Source organism: Mustela lutreola, chromosome 16 (assembly GCF_030435805.1).
Source record: "Mustela lutreola isolate mMusLut2 chromosome 16, mMusLut2.pri, whole genome shotgun sequence".
Lineage (NCBI taxonomy): Eukaryota > Metazoa > Chordata > Mammalia > Carnivora > Mustelidae > Mustela > Mustela lutreola.
The window spans coordinates 8,527,419-8,545,470 of NC_081305.1; positions in this window are offsets into that span (position 1 = coordinate 8,527,419).

Below are 18,052 nucleotides of genomic sequence, written 5' to 3' on the forward strand. Positions count from 1 at the left end.
AAACACACGTAGAGAAAGTCCTCATGCAAGAGGGTACAGAAGGTAAAGGAAAGAGCGTTGACATCCTTTGAGAGAAACCAGAAATCCCACAGTTACCTGGAAGGGACCAATTCATTCTGAAGACCAGGTCCTATGAAAAACAGTCCCTTAACCTCCATGGGTTTTCATTTTCATTCTCCCTTAGGGTTTTTTTTTTTTTTTTTTTTCTGTCATCTCCAAAATACCACTAAAGATAACTGATAAGGTACTTCTTGAATTTCTACTACCCATAAAGGAATGTTTTAAAATAAGCGGATTCAAAGACAAGGAAAATTAAACAAAATTAAAACAGGCCTCTGATTTTCATGGGGAAACTCAAAATGAAAATTCTTTCCAATAAAAACTGAGATCAGTGGCACCTCCGCCCACAAGCATTCCGAGGATATTTCTAGTAAATGTTGAATGATCCTTCCCGGTGGGGAGGAGGAAGCCCTGGTTTGTAGCACCTGCCAATTTCCATGGTGTAAATGTCTCCAGCGTGACTGAATTCCAGCGGTCAGTGTGATGTCACCCAACAAGGGGGCTGGGTACAATCTGCTCTCGTTGCCACAGCGTGGACGCCATTTCCGCCCCCACTAACTTGTTTTATAGCTACCAGAAACCAGCCTACGTGTTTGCTATTGCCTTCCTGTAGGCTACAACCCCACCAGAACAAGCGCTCCCTGAGAATAAGGGACATCGGCATGCCTACCTGCATACATGTCCATGCATACATGTGCCTACATACACATAAGCCAAGTGAGCCAAATCCTGTCCTCACTGCTTTTTTCTTCAGCAGTTGGAATAACATGACCCAACTTCTTCCTTGCTGAAGCAGGCTTACTGGAATAGCCAAGGGCCAAAAGTTGACCTAAATGACACGGTTTCCCTCCATCCAAATATGGACCAGAAATTTTACAATGTGTTTTTTTTTTTTTACCCCAAACTTCAGGCGGCTTTTTTCTTTCTTTCTTTTTTTTTTTTTTTTAAGTTACTATCACCACTAAAAGTTTGTGCTGACAGGTCCTTTAAACAACGTCACATACCAGTGCATGCCCCTTTTCTTTTCCTGAATTTTAATTTCCTACTGTTGGAAGTCAGAGGTCCAGCCATCTGTGTTCTAAATCCTGGGCATCTCCTTCTTAATGAGGAAATACAAACGAGCTGCATAAAACTCATCTCCGAAAACCACTGGAGTGACAAGAAGAATCTGGAGCTAACTGAGAGGAGGCTCGTTTTAGGACTGAGGTAGAAAAAGAGCCTCTCCCCTTGGGCAGAAGTAGAAACGTGAGCAGAACGAAGGAGCGTACATCGTGGTCTCCGCACGACTCACCGTGAAAGCTTACGTTTAAGAGACAGAAGATAACGTCCAGCTTCGTGTCAGTGAGATTTTCTCTGAAGGCTACTGGCCCATAAATCCAGATCTAAAGAATGTGCGGGTGTTGTTTCTTCATCACCGCGTGGCTGGCTGCCTGCCTCGAACTGTGGCGCCCCCTCGGTGCAGCGACGGCGGGGAGAGATTCGTGAAGTTCAGGGGAAATCTGGGAGAGTTGGCATTGTTTTCTGCTGATTTCCCAGGGAGAGGGAACAGCTGAACTCCAAAGGAATGGGGTTTCTCAGGTGCCAGCTGCAGAGTACGGGCACTGCAGCTAAAAACTCACTGTCATCAAAGAGCAAAGGATTATAAGAGCTGGGGGGATGGGTGTTGGGTGAGGGGGTCGCCTCGGATTCCCTTTGTACCAATGAAGGGAGGGGCCGAGAGCAACCACATCGTGCGTGTGCCAAAGAACATGGACCTTGGAAGAAGTCACCCTCCAGCCCCCTCCATGAGATAGACTGCTTGGAGCGTGTGCTTTGCGGAAGTGCCTGCAAGGTCATTTTTGTTCTTGCGGCTGAGTGAGGTGCGCTGCTGGGCAGGATGGACACACTTTGTCAGTTTCTTGTGACTGCAGGAAAAGTTCTTTACCAAGATGGCAAAACACAAACAAACAAACAAAAAGCCCCACATCAGGTCAGGAGCCTAATGTTTCCTGTGGAGTTGAGACCATGGGGCACTGTGAGTATGAAAAATCCAAAAATGCTTCATCAGGCCCCAAGGCGCTGACAAGGCAGCGGAGCCCAGCTGCGACTGTGGTCAGCTGTCAGAGGTGAAATCAATGTCCGTGCTGAAATGATCAGAAACGTAAAAGGGAAAAGGTAATTCCCCCAATGGGGGGATGACAACCTGGCTTCTTTCCAGTAGTTTACAGGGAGGGTCTTGGACATGTGCCATGACGTGTAACACGATCACGATCAGTCTTGGACACCGTCTCCTGAGTCATTCGGGCAAATGCCCAGGGACATGTTTCAGGGGGCCATTTCTACCTCTTTTATGTTATTCCTCATGCGATGAGCTCAAATCATTCTGATGAAAGTCAGCTTTCATAAGCAAACACCATAAACCTATTTTATTACTTAGAGAATTTTAAAACATTTCAACAAAATCACCACAGTTATTTATTTTTTTTCCAGGATCCTTTAAAGAGAGAGAGAGAGAGAGAGAGAGAGAACCCATATGATTTCCACATCTCGATTCTAAAAATCAGAATATCAGTTTGGATATCAGTAAAAAATGATGGACAAATCTTTTTGCAAAAAAGTTTCAAGCCGGCTTGCCTTGAAAAACACAGAGAGGCTTGCTGGCACGAGATGTCAGATTAATTGCAGGCAAAGTGTGTTACAGTAATTCACTTGGCAGTTTAAGCAAAACCAAGAAGCAGCATTAAACCGGGTCCCCGTATGCCAACGGGGCTCCGTCACTTTGCTCCAGAAGATGATATCTGACTGTAGATCTTTCCTGCCCTAACTTGGTCAGCGGCAGCACGAGGAAGATCTGTCCTTCTCTCTGCATTGTGCAAAATGGTTTATTTGCCCTCTTAGGAGGCACACTGATATATAAATCCCAGGTCTGATTATTATTATTTTGGACTATTATTATGAGTTACTATTATTACCTTCCTGAGGGAGCGGGAATGGGGCATGTGGAAGCGGCGGACGAGGCGGAACCGTGTATAGATGCTGAAAGGGAGGCCGTCTGTCTTCGTTCAGGGCAGTGTCTGTGCTATTTCAGGAGAGAAGGGTCATCGATACCGACGGGTATCGATGTTCTGCTCCAGGCTTGTGTGAATACCGTGGAGGCATCTGTGAAAAATCACTCACTGGGCTACATTGGCTGAGCACCGACTGCGGGCCTGGGTCTTTGCTCTGACTGGAGACGCAACCAAGAGTTGAGAGGCTGAGTCTCATCAGCGACCGGGGTGGGGAGGCAAGCGGGTGCCCAGGATGGGACGCCGTGACCGGACCTCTCATTCGGCGGACGCCTCGTGTAGTTTGGTTGCCTGCACTGTACGGGAGAGTCTCCGGCAAACTTCCTCGCCCGGGGGGAGGCACGAGTCAGGGCAGAGCTGGGATTCTCAGGCTGCGGTAGGGCTGGCCTCGTCTCTCGCGTGTCTGGAGTAGGGCTCCAAGGAGGAAAGAGGCAGCTCCTCCGAGAGCAGGGAGGCGAAGAAAGTGTCAGGCGGCCTTCACCGCGGTGGTGGTGCTTCGGCTGTGTCGGGGGAGCTCAGTCAGAACGCGGAATGGCATCCAGGGAGAAGGGAAGGCACTGAAGGGTGCCCTTGTGGATCCGGAGAAGTCCGCTGGGCTGGGAAGCGGACGCATGCCAGCCCCTCCGGGAGAAAGGATCATGACTAATTACACATTTTCCTCTGAGGACAGCACCTTGCTCTTAGAACATAAAGCCTTCCCAAACTTTAATGACTCCCTGAAACAACTTCTGGCCTTTGGAAAGCGGGGCATCCAAGAACAACAAGCAAGGATCACTTGGAGGCACACGCAGTGCGCTCGGAGAATTATTTCTGGCGTGGTCTCTGCTGCGGATCACAGGCCTTCGGCTTTCAATCATAAGGTTGGAAGGTATTAACAAGAACTCATGCGGTCCAGGGCAACTGTTTGTGTGAAACATTTTCCTTCCTTGGAATGTAAACGGGTCTGTCTTCATCTAGAATCATTTTTACCGATTTCATCGTCAAAACTTCAAAGTCCTCCTCCCCCTGATGTTGGATTTCTGGCGTGCCCCTCCCAGTGCGGTCGTGTGTTTGTGGAGGCACGGACCCGGCCTCTCCAGGATGGGGCCCAGGAGCCCGGCCCACAGGCACACCTGGAAGTCATTAAGGGTACCAGGAGGGGGAGGAGGCGGAGGGCAAGAGAGGGGGAAGTGGAGGGGAGGGAAAGGGGGACAGGAGGCAGTGGGGGCAGGGGGAGGAGGGCAGAGGGGGAGGAAGAGTAGGGAGGAAGCAGAGGAGAGGAAGGGGAGAGGGAAACAAGGGGAAGAGGAGGGCAGGGGGCAGGTGGGGGGCGGGGGAGGGGGTGGGGAGGAAACCACTTCTTTTCCAACACATTGACGCTCTTTTTCCATTATGGCCAGTCGGAGCCAAAGGCGAAGATTGTCCAAACAAACAGCTAACAGACAAACAGATACTTTCTAAAAACCCCACAGAGTCGCCTCGGGATAATGTCCGGAGTCAACCATGTCATTTTTAGAGAAAGGGAACAACCTGAACAGTGACCTAGACTTTAGGATATTCTAGAACATTCTGAAGGGAATTACAGCTGCTTGTCATTACCCAAACTTTTCCCAAGGTATCAGCTATGATAAAATGGGATTCAAATAAAACTCATACTAATTTAAGACTAATGTATATGAATTTTTCCTGGATGGGTCTTGTTAGGATTGTGAAGCTCCCTGGCTCCTGGGCAATTTGACCCCACCCCGCACCCCACACCCCCGGACTTTCTAAAAGGAGGCGCGGTGACTTTCATCAGGCCTATCTAGGAAATACACACACACCACAGGTAGGAGTGCCGGGGCGCAGAAGAGAAACGCCTTGTTAGAAGAAGGGGAACATAACACGTTGCCATGTGCCTGCCACCGAGATCCGTAAAATTCAGGGAATTTCCTTCCGGAAGCCTGAGGATATTCATATTAATGAAATCGGGATTAGCTGTCGGATGGAGAAATGCAACCAACTCTTGGCAGTTTATGGAAATAAAACACCACAATAGTCTGAACTCAGCTGTGATCTACCCACTCCCTCCCCCCACCTCCGAGCTCTATTTTCCCACCTTTCCTTTTAAGACGGGGGCAAGGAGGCATCTAATTTCTTCGATTTGTCTAATAGCTCCTACCGTGTGGACACTTGACATATACAGTCTCATATGAGGTGCGGCAGCTATGAGTCTGTGCATTCTGGAAATGCTAAGAAGTTCCCCGCATACCGCAGGCATGTGCCTGGCCGTTGCCAGTTGCACCGTGTGCTGTAGGAGACACCGTTATTCCCGAAATAAACCAAGAAGCAGAGGCTGAGCCACATGCGGTCTTCTGCCTCAGATCACACCACCGGAAGGGACCAGGATTGTTTTCTGCCCAGACCTGCCCTGTCCACGCTCTGTCCATCCCTCGGAGGGCAGAAGGTCAGCTGTCTACTGCTGGCCCTGAGCTCCTGTTACTTTTTCTCAGTGACAATTTCATATAAATGTGAGCATAATGACAATCTCTCCCTCGTGGCTTTCCTGACTCCCTCACTCGGATACGTTCAGGTGCAAGTATTTCCTGTTCTGCTGAGGCTGGCCGTCAGACATCGACGTGCTTTTGAAAATACAAGAATTAAATGGTCTTGTCCCCAGTTTTTTTTTTTTTTTTTTTTTTTTTTTAGCACTTTTAACACAAGTGATGGTATGAATATAAAATGAAATATTTTCTGGTCTCTTAAAAAGAACTAGATCAATCTATAAAAATGGAAAGAAAACTTAATTTATAAAAAATGATAAGTTATAAAATCTACAAAGTTAAGGGGGCATGGAATGTAGAGAATAATGTATATAAATTGAAAGCAGGTGTGTAAAATCAAAATACGTAAAGTAAAAATATATACACATACACATAAATATAAATGCAATTTTTTTTTTTTTTTTTCTGGCGAGGTCAACAAAACACCATCAGCAGAGTTATTTTGAAGGAGGTCCTTTTGGAGGCGGTTAGTGGGTGGTTGGTGGGTAAAGAAGGAAAGAAAAATTTTTGTGTGTTTTCTTTCTTTCTGTGTGGCTTATTTCCTAACCTGGCGTATGTATCACTTGTACTTAATTTTTGTAAGGGAGAAAAAGAATTCAGGGAATAATACCAGTCCCATCTCAGCTTTGAATCGTCCTCAAGTTCAAGTGCACAGTTCCCGTGTATAGCCACGGACCCTGTTCTGAACTTGGTTCTGGAGCCGTTCAATCCACAGGCCCGCAGAGCACCTCCCTGGGGAACACCACTGCTCTGGGCTTCTATGCTGCCTCTGATGGTGACCAGTCAGGGCATGCGTGTCAAATGAAGAACAAGAAACAAACAAAACAAAAGAAACACAAACACAAACACAAACACGACGTAACTGGAACCAGTTGGGCCTCCCTGACTGTCCCTCCCCACCCTCCTAAGTACTGTGTACTAGCTGAGTTGCTTCCTTTCTGTGAACCCCAGTTTCTTTCAGGAACTGTCCACCAGGATATGGTTCCCTGTGTGTGTGTGTGTGTGTGTGTGTGTGTGTGTGTTCATGCAAAGTCTATTACACTCAGCAGGAGTTTAAGGTAAGTCAGATTCACTCTCTTTCTACCCTTTTGAAAGAGAATTAAACAACTACAGCTCTAAGACATTTCCAACTATCTCCTCTGCTGAGAATGGCAGATTGTGGGCTTGCCCAGATCAGCCCTTTCATTAACAGATTTCCTCCCTTGCTAGGGACAGCCGAGTCTCCGTGGCTCTGGCAGCTGTGGTCGGGGTGGAACACACGTCTTCCAGGCTTGCTTGGACCGTCCGGCCTGACATCCCGGCTCTCACGTGTGCTCCTGAGGTTTTTCTTCCTGAGGACTTATTCAAAAGGATCCGCTTCTATATTCATCAGCTCCCTGGAAAATGCTGACAACCCCCCCCCCCAACCCCCCGCCCCCGTGATTTTGCTCATTCTGGGCGCCAAGACTTTTGGAAGAATCATTTGCAGGGGATCCTGACCGATGCCACTGTATTACTTCCTGTGTATTCACCTTAATTCTTTCTGCCTGGTTAAATAATGTGTTTGACCAGTTCCTGTTAGGAAAACCTCATGAACCGATAAAACATTTGCCGGCTTTCAAAATTACTGATACAATATACAGCTCCCCGGCCTGGGCCACGGGCAAGGACAGTAGAAAGAGACAACTCTGCTTCGCTTTTATAAGCCCCCATTCCATATCATCAAAAGGACTGCATCTCGTGCTCTATTAAAATAATAATAAAAAAAATGAAAGAAGCAGGGAGAGAGGCATATTTAAGGAGCTACAGTTGAAGTATAGTAAAAGGAAAACCACCCGCTCTGTACATTGTCATTAGAAACCACTCCCCTTCTTTTTAAGGAGTTCTTTTCCCACCCACCACTCGAGCTGGCGTCCCCGTCCACTAGGAGCTGCAACCTTGGCACCCGTGCGAGAAGCAGATGTTAGGGTTCCTTACTAATTTTGAGGTGGACCTCAAATCTGGAAAGGTGCAGGGTTGTTAAGTGGTTGAATGGTCTTATTTCATATCTACAAAAAGCAAAAGACCGTGGTCTTGAGGGCAAGGTCAGAAGATGAAGGGCAGGAGAAACCATGAAATGCATTTCATTAGATCGATAAAATGTATGACTTCACTCACTTAATTACATAAATAAAGTTGTAAAAAAAATAAATAAACTCAGGCACGTATCATGCTAAATTAGCAGGGGCTTTTTGTAAGACCGTGGAAATAGGAAAACAAAACAAAACAGCTCCTGGAAAGGTCACTCGCACGCCTGCAGCTTCTTTGTAAAAAGCTTGATGCACAAGCACAAGGAAAAACCTCGCAGCACTGTGTGCCTGCCAGGGAGGGTAGGATCCACACTACAGAATGGACCCAGGGATACCCAGGAGGTTGGGACTTGGAATCAGCCAAGAACCCCCCACCAGTAATCAGTTCTCTGTCCATCTGTTTTAAATCACGGTTTGAAGCATATTTATGTGATAAAGAATTAAAGCTGTTTCTCTTGGCCATGGGAATAATTGGGACACTCTCTTTTGGAAAACCTCTGACATCAGTCAGCAGGCATATTCAGAACCGAATTTAGGATTAAAGAGCCTTCAGCATGCTCCCCCCCCCTTTTTTAAAGCATAATAGAGACCCCCCTTTCAAAGTTGTTTTTCTTTTTAAAACAGTGTAAGTAATCAACTCCCAAGGTCCTGAACAACTTCTTCTTTTTTAAAGAGAAAAGGGATGTCTGAGGGGCAAAGAGAGCCCGGGAAACCACAGAGAGAAAAAATGAGAACATTGCTGCTGATGAGGCCAAGAAACAAACTTGGAACGGTCCTGAAAAGACCCCACCCTCTCCCCAAATCATGTGAAATGTGGCAAGTTACTGCCCTGATTAAATGCCATTATTTTAATAATGAAACACCACTGATTTATCCCCTCCTGGGGCTTTATTTAAATCATGAACGGTTTCTCCAAGGACAGAAATATTCTGCAGCAGGGGTCCCCCCGACTAGAAGTCTCCTAGTGCCAACACCGGCACATACCGTGCTCCTGTCCCAAAGCAGAGCCCAGGCACGCCTTTCCAATTCTGCCTCGCTGTCTTGTTGGTAAAAACCGTAATACCTACAGCCGACTGCAGTGTGGTCGGCCGTGCTCTGAAATGCGACTGCTCCCTGAACGGAGGGGCACACAGGAGTGTGGGTGGGTGTTTCTGCACGTGGCGGGTGGGGGGACACGAGGGGAGCCTGTGGCTTCATCACCTGTGCCCTGTTTTTGAGAAGTTAAGACTCCCGGAAGTCATTCACGGATGCCGAGACCATGAAAGGAACAAAACCTCAATATATCCTTCCAGCGTGACTTTAAATATGACAAGGTTATCATTTAATACACTATTGTTCAAGAATTGATTTATGGGCTTCTGGGTGTCCCCCGCTAACTCCCCCCTTCCCCATTCTCTACCCTAGACTTACGGCATCCAGGGATATTTCTTAAAACTTCATAACATCGAACGAAAGTATTTTTTTGCTAGACCTAAGTTCCATGGAATAAGACAAATGACGTCTTCTTTTTTCATCTGAGTTGGGGGACTAGATCCTGAAACACAAAGACGTATACTATTGAATTTCCCTTTCTTTTTCCTTTCTCCTCATGTGCAAGCTAATGTCTTTTCCAAGCATGCGTTTCCTTCAAAGACTAACGACTTTTCGGAGTTCGGCATCTTTCTCTGCGGCTTCACAAATGGACCTCGAGAAAGGGACTGTCCGGCGGCCGTCTTGCTGAGTCGTCTTCCTTGCTAATTTGAGGCGGCCTCATGCCCGCTTGGGAAGGGAGACCTGGAGGGGAGGGGTCAGGTGGGTGCCGGCCAACTCTCACCCGAAGCACATTTCTTTAAGGAGGGAAATCAGATAGAAAGAGAAGTCTGCTGGCCATCGTGGGGTCTGTTTGTGATATACTATCATCCCCCAAAGAAGTACATAAATGTCTGTTTTATGAAATCCTACACATCTCAGTAGTTTCAACTGATCACGGAGAATGCAGCGGTCTCTGGTCGGCATGCAGCCGTTTACCGCTCCGTTTCAAGGGCCACAGGTCTTGCTTGGCCAACACACCAGCAGTAACTTGTCTCTGTGCCGAGAACATGGAAACCTCTAAGGGCTGCCGGGGAGCAGAGGGACACGATCACAGCCCAGCCAGACCACATCTGTCCCGCAGGGACCCCAAGTCCAGTTTGGAAGAGCACCGGTCCTGGGGTACGTCGTTGTACTGAATTGGTTCTTTCTTGCCGCACTGGGTTAATCTGCCCTTTGCTTCCTGAATGCTGAGACGACGTCGAAGTACAAGCCCATGATGTTGAGTGTTGTGAGCACGGCCGGGGCACCAGCACAAGGCACACGTTTGCTCTGCAGTCCTGACAGGCCTCTTGCATCTCAAGACTCAACCCAACAATGCCTTCTCTAGGAAGCCTCTGCAGACCCTGCCTCGAGGAGAACTGACCACCCCCCGCTTCCACACCTGCTCTGGGCTGTACTTCTAGTCTCCTGTCCCCGTTAACACGAATGCACTTGCTTCTTACTAGCGTTAACCAGAATGTTGTATGTTTATTTAACATTGAATTAGCGAAAAAAATCTTTTGAGCGCTAAGTGGCAGGCACCGTACTAAGCACTTGTGAATTCTGTTAGTCCCTCTGCCATAGGTACTGCTCAGAGGAGTAGGAAAGCGCACAGGTTCCAGAACCAGATACCCTGGGTTTAACATCCTGAGTCCCCTGGCTCGTTTCGTGGCTGTGAGCTCGGGCAAGTTCCTTCTCTGTGTCTCTCCTGTAAAATGGGAATGGGAATGGAACTTCCCAGGGTTATGCTGAGAAGTACGTTAATTAATTCCTGCAGAGCACTAATGCAGAGGAAGGGCCCAGGAACCGTGAGCTGTTTCTGGGATCTCTGTTCTGCAGGTGACGGAAGTGAGATGTAAGAGGCCAGGTGACCCCTGAGAGAAGACCCAGCCTGCACAACGCCGAGACTTGGCCCCGGGAAGTCTAACCACCATCTCTTCACCAACAGAACCCGCGCCGTCCTTCTCTTTCCTCCGGCCCATGAGCAACTTGAGTATCGAACGGTCTTTGAAGCACAGAGTCAAGCACAGGGCCTGATGCATTAAAAAGACTAGATAATATTTTAATTCACTGATGAATGAATGAGCAAACCTATTAATGACTTTAGATTTTAACGAGGAGAAAGCACTGTGTCAGGCACAGAAAGCCATTTAGAGAGGATATTGAGATGCAACCGGTGTGAGATGAAAGGTGCCTAAGAATTTATTTTCCGCCAAAGCTGTGAACGTCCCTGAACATTTCCCAGGCGGAGTCACCCACATTACTGAAGCATAAATATTGGCAGTCTTTAACACTTCACTGCCATTTTCTCCAGCCTAAACCCCAATGTGTATAGCGTTTTTTCCTAAAGATTTTTATTTATTTATTTGAGACAGAAAGAGAGAGAGAGAGAACATGAGCACACAAACGGGGCAGCGGCCTGCGGAGGGAGAAGCAGACTCTGCTGAGCAGGGAGCCAGATGTGGGGCTCGGTCCCAGGACTCTGGGTTTGTGACCTGAGCTGAGGGTAGATGCTTAACCAGCTGCACCACCCGCGTACACAGGTTTTAAAACACAATCATGCACTCACTTGATTATTACTTAAAGCATTTCCTTTTTCTCCTTACTCTAAACGGTTTTCTCTTCCAGTTTTGAGGGACCCAAATTGTTCTACATGAGGTAGACTGTAGGATCACTGAACTTTAAGGCACACGTGCCCACGCAAATGGCTGACGCACCAAAAAGCGTGCCTGCCATTAGGCAACCCCTTAACATCAGTGAGTACCTTGTAACTAAATCTTTTTTTGTTTTTTTAAGATTTTATTTATTTATTTGACAGACAGAGATTACAAGTAGGCAGAGAGGCAGGCAGAGAGAGAGAAGGGGGAAGCAGGTTCCCTGCTGAGCAGAGAGCGCGATGCGGGGCTCGATCCCAGGACCCCGGGATCATGACCCGAGCCGAAAGGCAGAGGCTTTAACCCACGGAGCCACCCAGGCACCCCACCTTGCAACTAAATCTTAATGTTGCGTTGGGAGACTGTGCAAATGCAGGACGGGCTCGCTTCCCTCTACTCTGTCCTCGGGTCATCTGGATACTTTTGAAGGTTAAGCACCAGAACAGTCTCTGTGGTGATACACTTGGCGACATGTGGCAACCCGCATTGTTCAAGAACATTCCTATCAAGACCCGAACTTGCAAACTCTCAGCATAAAAGAAGAAACAGAGTTCTTTGTCGGGACAATGAACTTGGACTGTTGTTTACCAGTGAATGGAAAACAGCATTTCTAACCCAGAGGAGTGACACTCGGCCCCATCTGGTGACGCCTCGGCTCCCTTCACGCTGGGCAACAATGGTGCCTTTGTGTGGGGTTGCAGGAGAGCAGCACCCAAGCAGGCCTTGTTGCTTGGGCAACTGAATGACCGACCGCCTTCATACTTTGTGGCTTTTTCCAGTCCCATTGAACTAAAATATGTAAGGAGACCTAGTCTCCGCCACGGGCTCTATTATCCCTGACTTCAAATCGAATCTACTGGCTCACAAATGGACTTTTCAAAATTGGGCACAGTAGCCCCCGACGCTTTAGAAATAAATAGAATGCTGTTAAGAGATTAGAATTCCAGAATCAAGTAAAATTAGCCTTGGGAAATAAATGTGCAGACCCTTCTGTCCCACATTTTGCTACTTTAGTCAGTAAGTTACAAAGCTCAAGGTTTTTTTTTTTTTTTTTTAAGATTTTATTTATTTATTTGCCAGACAGAGATCACAAGTAGGCAGAGAGAGGGGCAGGGGAAGCAGGCTCCTCGCTAAGCAGAGAGCCCAATGCGGGGCTGGATCCCAGGACCTGGGGATCATGACCTGAGCCGAAGGCAGAGGCTTTAACCTGCTGAGCCACCCAGGCACCCCACAAAGCTCAAGATTTAAAGATTTACCCTGGATCCAGGCCTTGACACCATTGCCTGGTAGCTGTGTGACTTTGGCTGAGCTATTCAACCTCTCTGAGCCTCGCTTTTCTTCCTTGCATGTAGCAGGAGGATGACAGTGACTTTACAGGGTTGCTGGGAGTATTAAAAGGGCATTAAAAAAAAAAAACACGCTTAAAATTAAAAAAAATAATCTTTCTGGCTCTCACGGGATTTGGAGCTAACAACATGAGGTGCTTACTCAAACCCGCAGGGATTGAGAATGACTGGAAAGATTTCTGGGTGGGATCAGGAAAAAGCAGAATTGCCACAGAGAATTCTGAGCTCTAGTTCAGATGCTTCCGGTGGGGGCCTATTATTGCCATCGAGCCAAATCCAATGTCTTCTTCCTAAAAACTCCTCCTGCCCCATCCCCCCTGGATTCCTATGGGATAACAGCATTGAGGAATGCCAAAGTCATCCGTAGGATTTCCTGCCTCATTCCTGGCCTCTAGTCACTTGTCAGCATCAGCGGTGGGTCTCTCTGATGCGTGTGTCCGTCTTGCTCCCCTGGCAGCCCAGGCCCTTTTACACTCTCACCACCCCCGCCAGCTGCACCATTCACTGCCCTCATTCCAGCCTTCTCCGTCGTGCAGCCCGACTTCCGTGCTCCCACCAAAATATTTCTCCTTGAAGTACGTTTGGGGGCATTCACGCTCAGCTTCCCGTCACCGTGGGATCTCCGTCCTCACCTCCGGACAACAGCAGAACATTTAGTTGACTTCCCACCCTGACCCTTGCAGCTGCTTACTGGGCGCACATATCAGAACGCCCTCTGTGGAGGGCAGTGAGGCAGTATCAGTGAAAATGCCCCAGAGCGTACTCTGCGAGCCGACACGGCTTCTGCTAGGACTCCAGCCTGCAAATACACTCACGCACCGGAGGAACGATGCGGCGCAAGGTTACCCGCGGCGGCACCATTTGTGATAGCAAAAGACTGGGAACGGCCCAAATGTCTATCAATGGGGAATTGGTTCAATGAATTATGAAGCATCCACACGCTGAAATGCTCAGCAGTTGTTAAAAAATGAAGAAATCATTTATATGCTGATTTGGAACCATCTCTAAGATGTATTGTCAAGAGAAAAGAGCAAAAGGTGTGAATGGCGCAGAGAAGGGGAGGGTAAAAGTATATAAACATGTTGTCTTGTAAATGCATCAACATGTCTGGGAGAATACACAAGGAAATGATGACATCGGCTCGGGGAGGAATCGGGTGCCAAGGGAAAAGGGTAGAGGGAGATGTACACACACATGGATTTGAGAGACAGATACAGGAATATCCATCCGTACACACACCGTTTTCTGTCTTCCTTTGACTTTGCACTATGTAAAGGTATCACCTTGTAGAAAGTAAGTAGTTTAATTACATATATGTATTTTTTTACATCTCAGTTTAGAAAAATCGCATTAAAATAGAAAGAATTGCTACGCAAGCCAGGTGCCTATTCCCTCCGCTCTCTAGACAACAGCGATACACCAACGACTCCCCCTCCACCCCCGACTCTCCATCTCACACGGGGGTGGGGGGCGTCCATGTTGACCTCCTTGGAATACAGCTCGGACCACAATAGTTTCCTGTTCAAGACCCCCCACGTTCACGGGTCCAGAAGGACACCACACACCTCCCCAGCCTCTCACGCCCACTGGGCGTCTTGGTTCCTGGGCCCCGGCTCCCAAAGCTAAGTCAGGTATGGTGATCTCTGTGCTTCTGTCTCAACTTCCTTCCTCCGTCCTTCCACGTGCCATGTCCCGCCACCATCCCAAAGCCCAATCTCTGCTGGATTCCAAACCTCAGTTCACACCTTCTTTCTCCATGAACTCATCCCAGAATCCACCACTCAACCTCCATCCCCCCAGGCCGGAAGAAATCCCTTCTTTCTTGGAATACCAGGCACACGCTCGCTATCTCCTTATGCTAGTTACCACTTTACGGGGGATCGCAGTTCATTTTGGACATGTTTATCCATTTAGCAGTAACTGTTTCCTTAAACACCGACTGTATGCCATGTACAGAAAGGGTGGGGAGCTGGGGACACAAGAAAAAGCCAGAGCCGCAGGACTCCTGCTCTCATGGAAGGTGAAATCTGGTGAGGAAGACAGGCAATAAACAAGAAACCAAACCTTGGATGATCGTTGTCCATAATTTCAATGTGGAGAAGTAAAAGGCTTATTCAGAATGCTCGGTGTTTGTCCAAAGCGACACCATAATGCCACACTGGCCCACGGCCCCACACCGAACTCTCAGCACTGCCCGAGTGCTACGTTACTCAGAGGGTTTTTCAACCTCACGACTGTAGACGTCAGGAGCCCGCTAATTTTCATTGCTGTTGTTGTCACTGGGGGGGGCTGCCCTGTGCATTGTAGGATACTTGGCAGCACCCCCTGTCTCTGTCCACTGGATGCCAGTGCCATTGGCATTCCCATGACCGAATATTGCCTGGCAGCGGGGGCAAAGTCACCCGATTTTAAGAACCACTGCTCCAGGCAAATTCCTTATCATTTCTGAGCCTGAGTCAGTTTCTCTAGTTCCTGGCTTCTTTGTAGAAAAACCCAGTAAACACTCGAAACATGAAAAATTTGAGAAATGTAAAACAGAGAGACTACTACCTACCTCAGAAGATTATGATGGGAATTAAACACACACAAAAAATGTGTTTAGAATGCTTTTATAAAACCAGTAAGAATGCTAACACGGAGTTGGCTGCTTCGTTCCCCCCCAGCCCCTCGGCACCCTTAGGAACGTGGACAAGATCCCTTCTCAGGACCTTTCCAGTCTACACTAGTGTTAGGTCCAAGAACGGCCCGAATTGTGGACATGATTTTTGCTTGCATCCAAGAGGGTTGCTCTAGAATGATTGCCCAGAAGCTGACTCCTTGGGGAGGATGCAGGAAGGTCTTGTGAGGCTGCCTTTGCCAGACTGGATTCGACTCTAGCTGAAGCCCAGGCTCCTGGCACTTGGATAGAGAAGCTAAAATAAACATAATCTGACACTGGGAGTTCTGGATCCTATAAAAATGCCACAGAAAGGGTGGCAGGATTACCTAGCTGTTACAATGTCAGGCTTTAGATAACACACTCTCTTCCAAAGCTTTATTTGCACATCCCAAATCATCCCAGTAAGCCATTTACTTCCCCATGCTAGTGGGTGCTGTGGGTATTTAAGAAGTGTTCTCAGGGTGCTGGGAACCAACAAGACAATTAGGGAGGTTTTTAAAGGAATAAAAAACACAATCAACAGTAATTTGGAAGTGTCAACAGAATTCGTGTCCTGGCAGACCACTGCTGTAATGTGCATTTGTAAGGGAATCTTAAGATGATCTTAAAATAAACATGCATCGTTCTACATTCCAGGATTTAGTTTCAAATGGGGAAATGGATCAAGGGAGGGCTGCCCCTAGCAGGATGCCTAGATACTTTGACCAAAAATCCGTCCTTCAGAGAGGGGAAAACTTGTGGTTTCGGAGTCAGGCAGACAAGGATTATAGCCCCAGCTGTGTGACAGAAAAGGGGTGATCTGGGGGAAAATCATTAAACCCTCTTTCCTTCAGCTTTAAAACAAGGCGGCAATGCCATCTTCAATTAAAATAGCTAAGTCTCCAGCAAGGTGTCTTTGCAAACCTTCATTTTCATTTCTCATCCCCTTTAGGGAACAGGGCACGGAAACATCGGTTTATATTTTTATAACACCTGCAAAATTACACACTTTCTAAACAATTTAGTTCTCTCTTGACCAAAATGTTTTAAGACACAAATGTTCCACATCTGTTTTGCTACACGAAATAAAATAAGTCCAACCCATCACCTTTTCTTTCCTGCCACCAACAGTTAGTTTCCCTTACCGTACTCATCATTCCACAAGAAATCTCTCTTACAATAAACACATTTCTTTCTGGCCGCGGTGGGCAGGGGGTGGGGGGTGCGGGTTGCGGGATATACTTTGGGCAGGGTATGAGAAATACGGAATGAGGGTAAGAATTAACTCCGTCCTTCTCGTAGCCGATCAGACAGAACCATCTTGGGCTGCCCTACACTCTGCTCCACACTCTTTCTTATCTTCAATGTATCGTGATAAGAAAACTCAAGTAGGGTTTTTAAAAAAGCACGATAATTACTTGTATTTTGCTACGGTTTCCAATAAACTGGCGGTTTCTCTTTTTCTTTTCTCTCTCTTTCTCTCTCTCTCTTTTTTCAAAAAGTCCATGAATAAAACAAACCCCGTCACCATTGGAGATGCATTTCCATGCCGGTGCGGATGCTTTTAAGACCATTTGCTGAGCGCTCTGCACCGTTTGACCAGTTCTGGGGCAGGGGGCACGCTCTAATTACTGATTGTGAAGTTCGGTATCTATAGCAACAGGCAGAATTGACAACAGGAAGCTTCACCCTCTGGGGCACCATCCAAAGTTTATAAAATCAACTTGAGGCCAAGGCTATAGTTAATCAGGAGGGCTTTCAGAGTGCCAGTGCTCCGAGTCCACACTTAAGAGGCAAAGAAATTATTTAATAAGACAATCACGGGGCTCAGGAAGGCAAAGTTTATTTAGCTTGGCTTTGCAGTGCCTCTTGTAGTAATTTATCCTAATGGTACCAATTCGCCTGTGATTTGATACAGCAGGAGATCAAGGGTATCGGTTTAATCAAACCTCGGCAAAGGCTGCCCGTTTCTTAACTACTGTTGCTGTATATCAATCAGTTTCATTTGATTCACTGATCGGATGGCACGACAATATGAATTTTCCCAGGACTCAGGGAATCAGGTTGACATAATTCTTTATAATGTGCTCACTTTTAAATGGCATTATTTCACCCAACTCACATTATTTCATGTTCCTAGGTGAAGGGTCTAGATTCTAGCAAGCTGTGGGTAAGAGGTACAGTAGGAAAAAAGTCTGGAGCATCGGGATCAACCCATTTTGATTGCTGGTTTTGCCGCCTATTAGCTGTGACCACGGACGAGTTACTAAACCCTCATGAGTCTCAATTTCCTCACTCCTTATTGAGGACCAAGAATTTCCGAAGTCGCAGAGTTACTGTGAAGCTTAATGAACCGGTGTGTGAGTGAGCCTAGAACCGTGCCTGGGAAACAGGAAACAGAACCTCATCAAACGTTCGTTTCTCCCCCGCCTGCCTTCATTTCCATCCCCGAGGAGGGGAGAGGATGTAGCTGCGTCATTTTTATAAGGTATGAGGCTAAGCTTTATAGTATTTTACAGGTCTGGGCTCACATGCTTTGGTAATCCTGGGAAGGCATCTGAACTCAACCTCATTCTCAGCTCTTCCTCCCCACTGCAGCCAAGGATTTCCCACGTGCTGGGTACCCGTGGCACTGGCCTGGCTGGGAAGAGTAACTGAAGAATGGAGCTTTCCCTCACACTAAAGGGTGC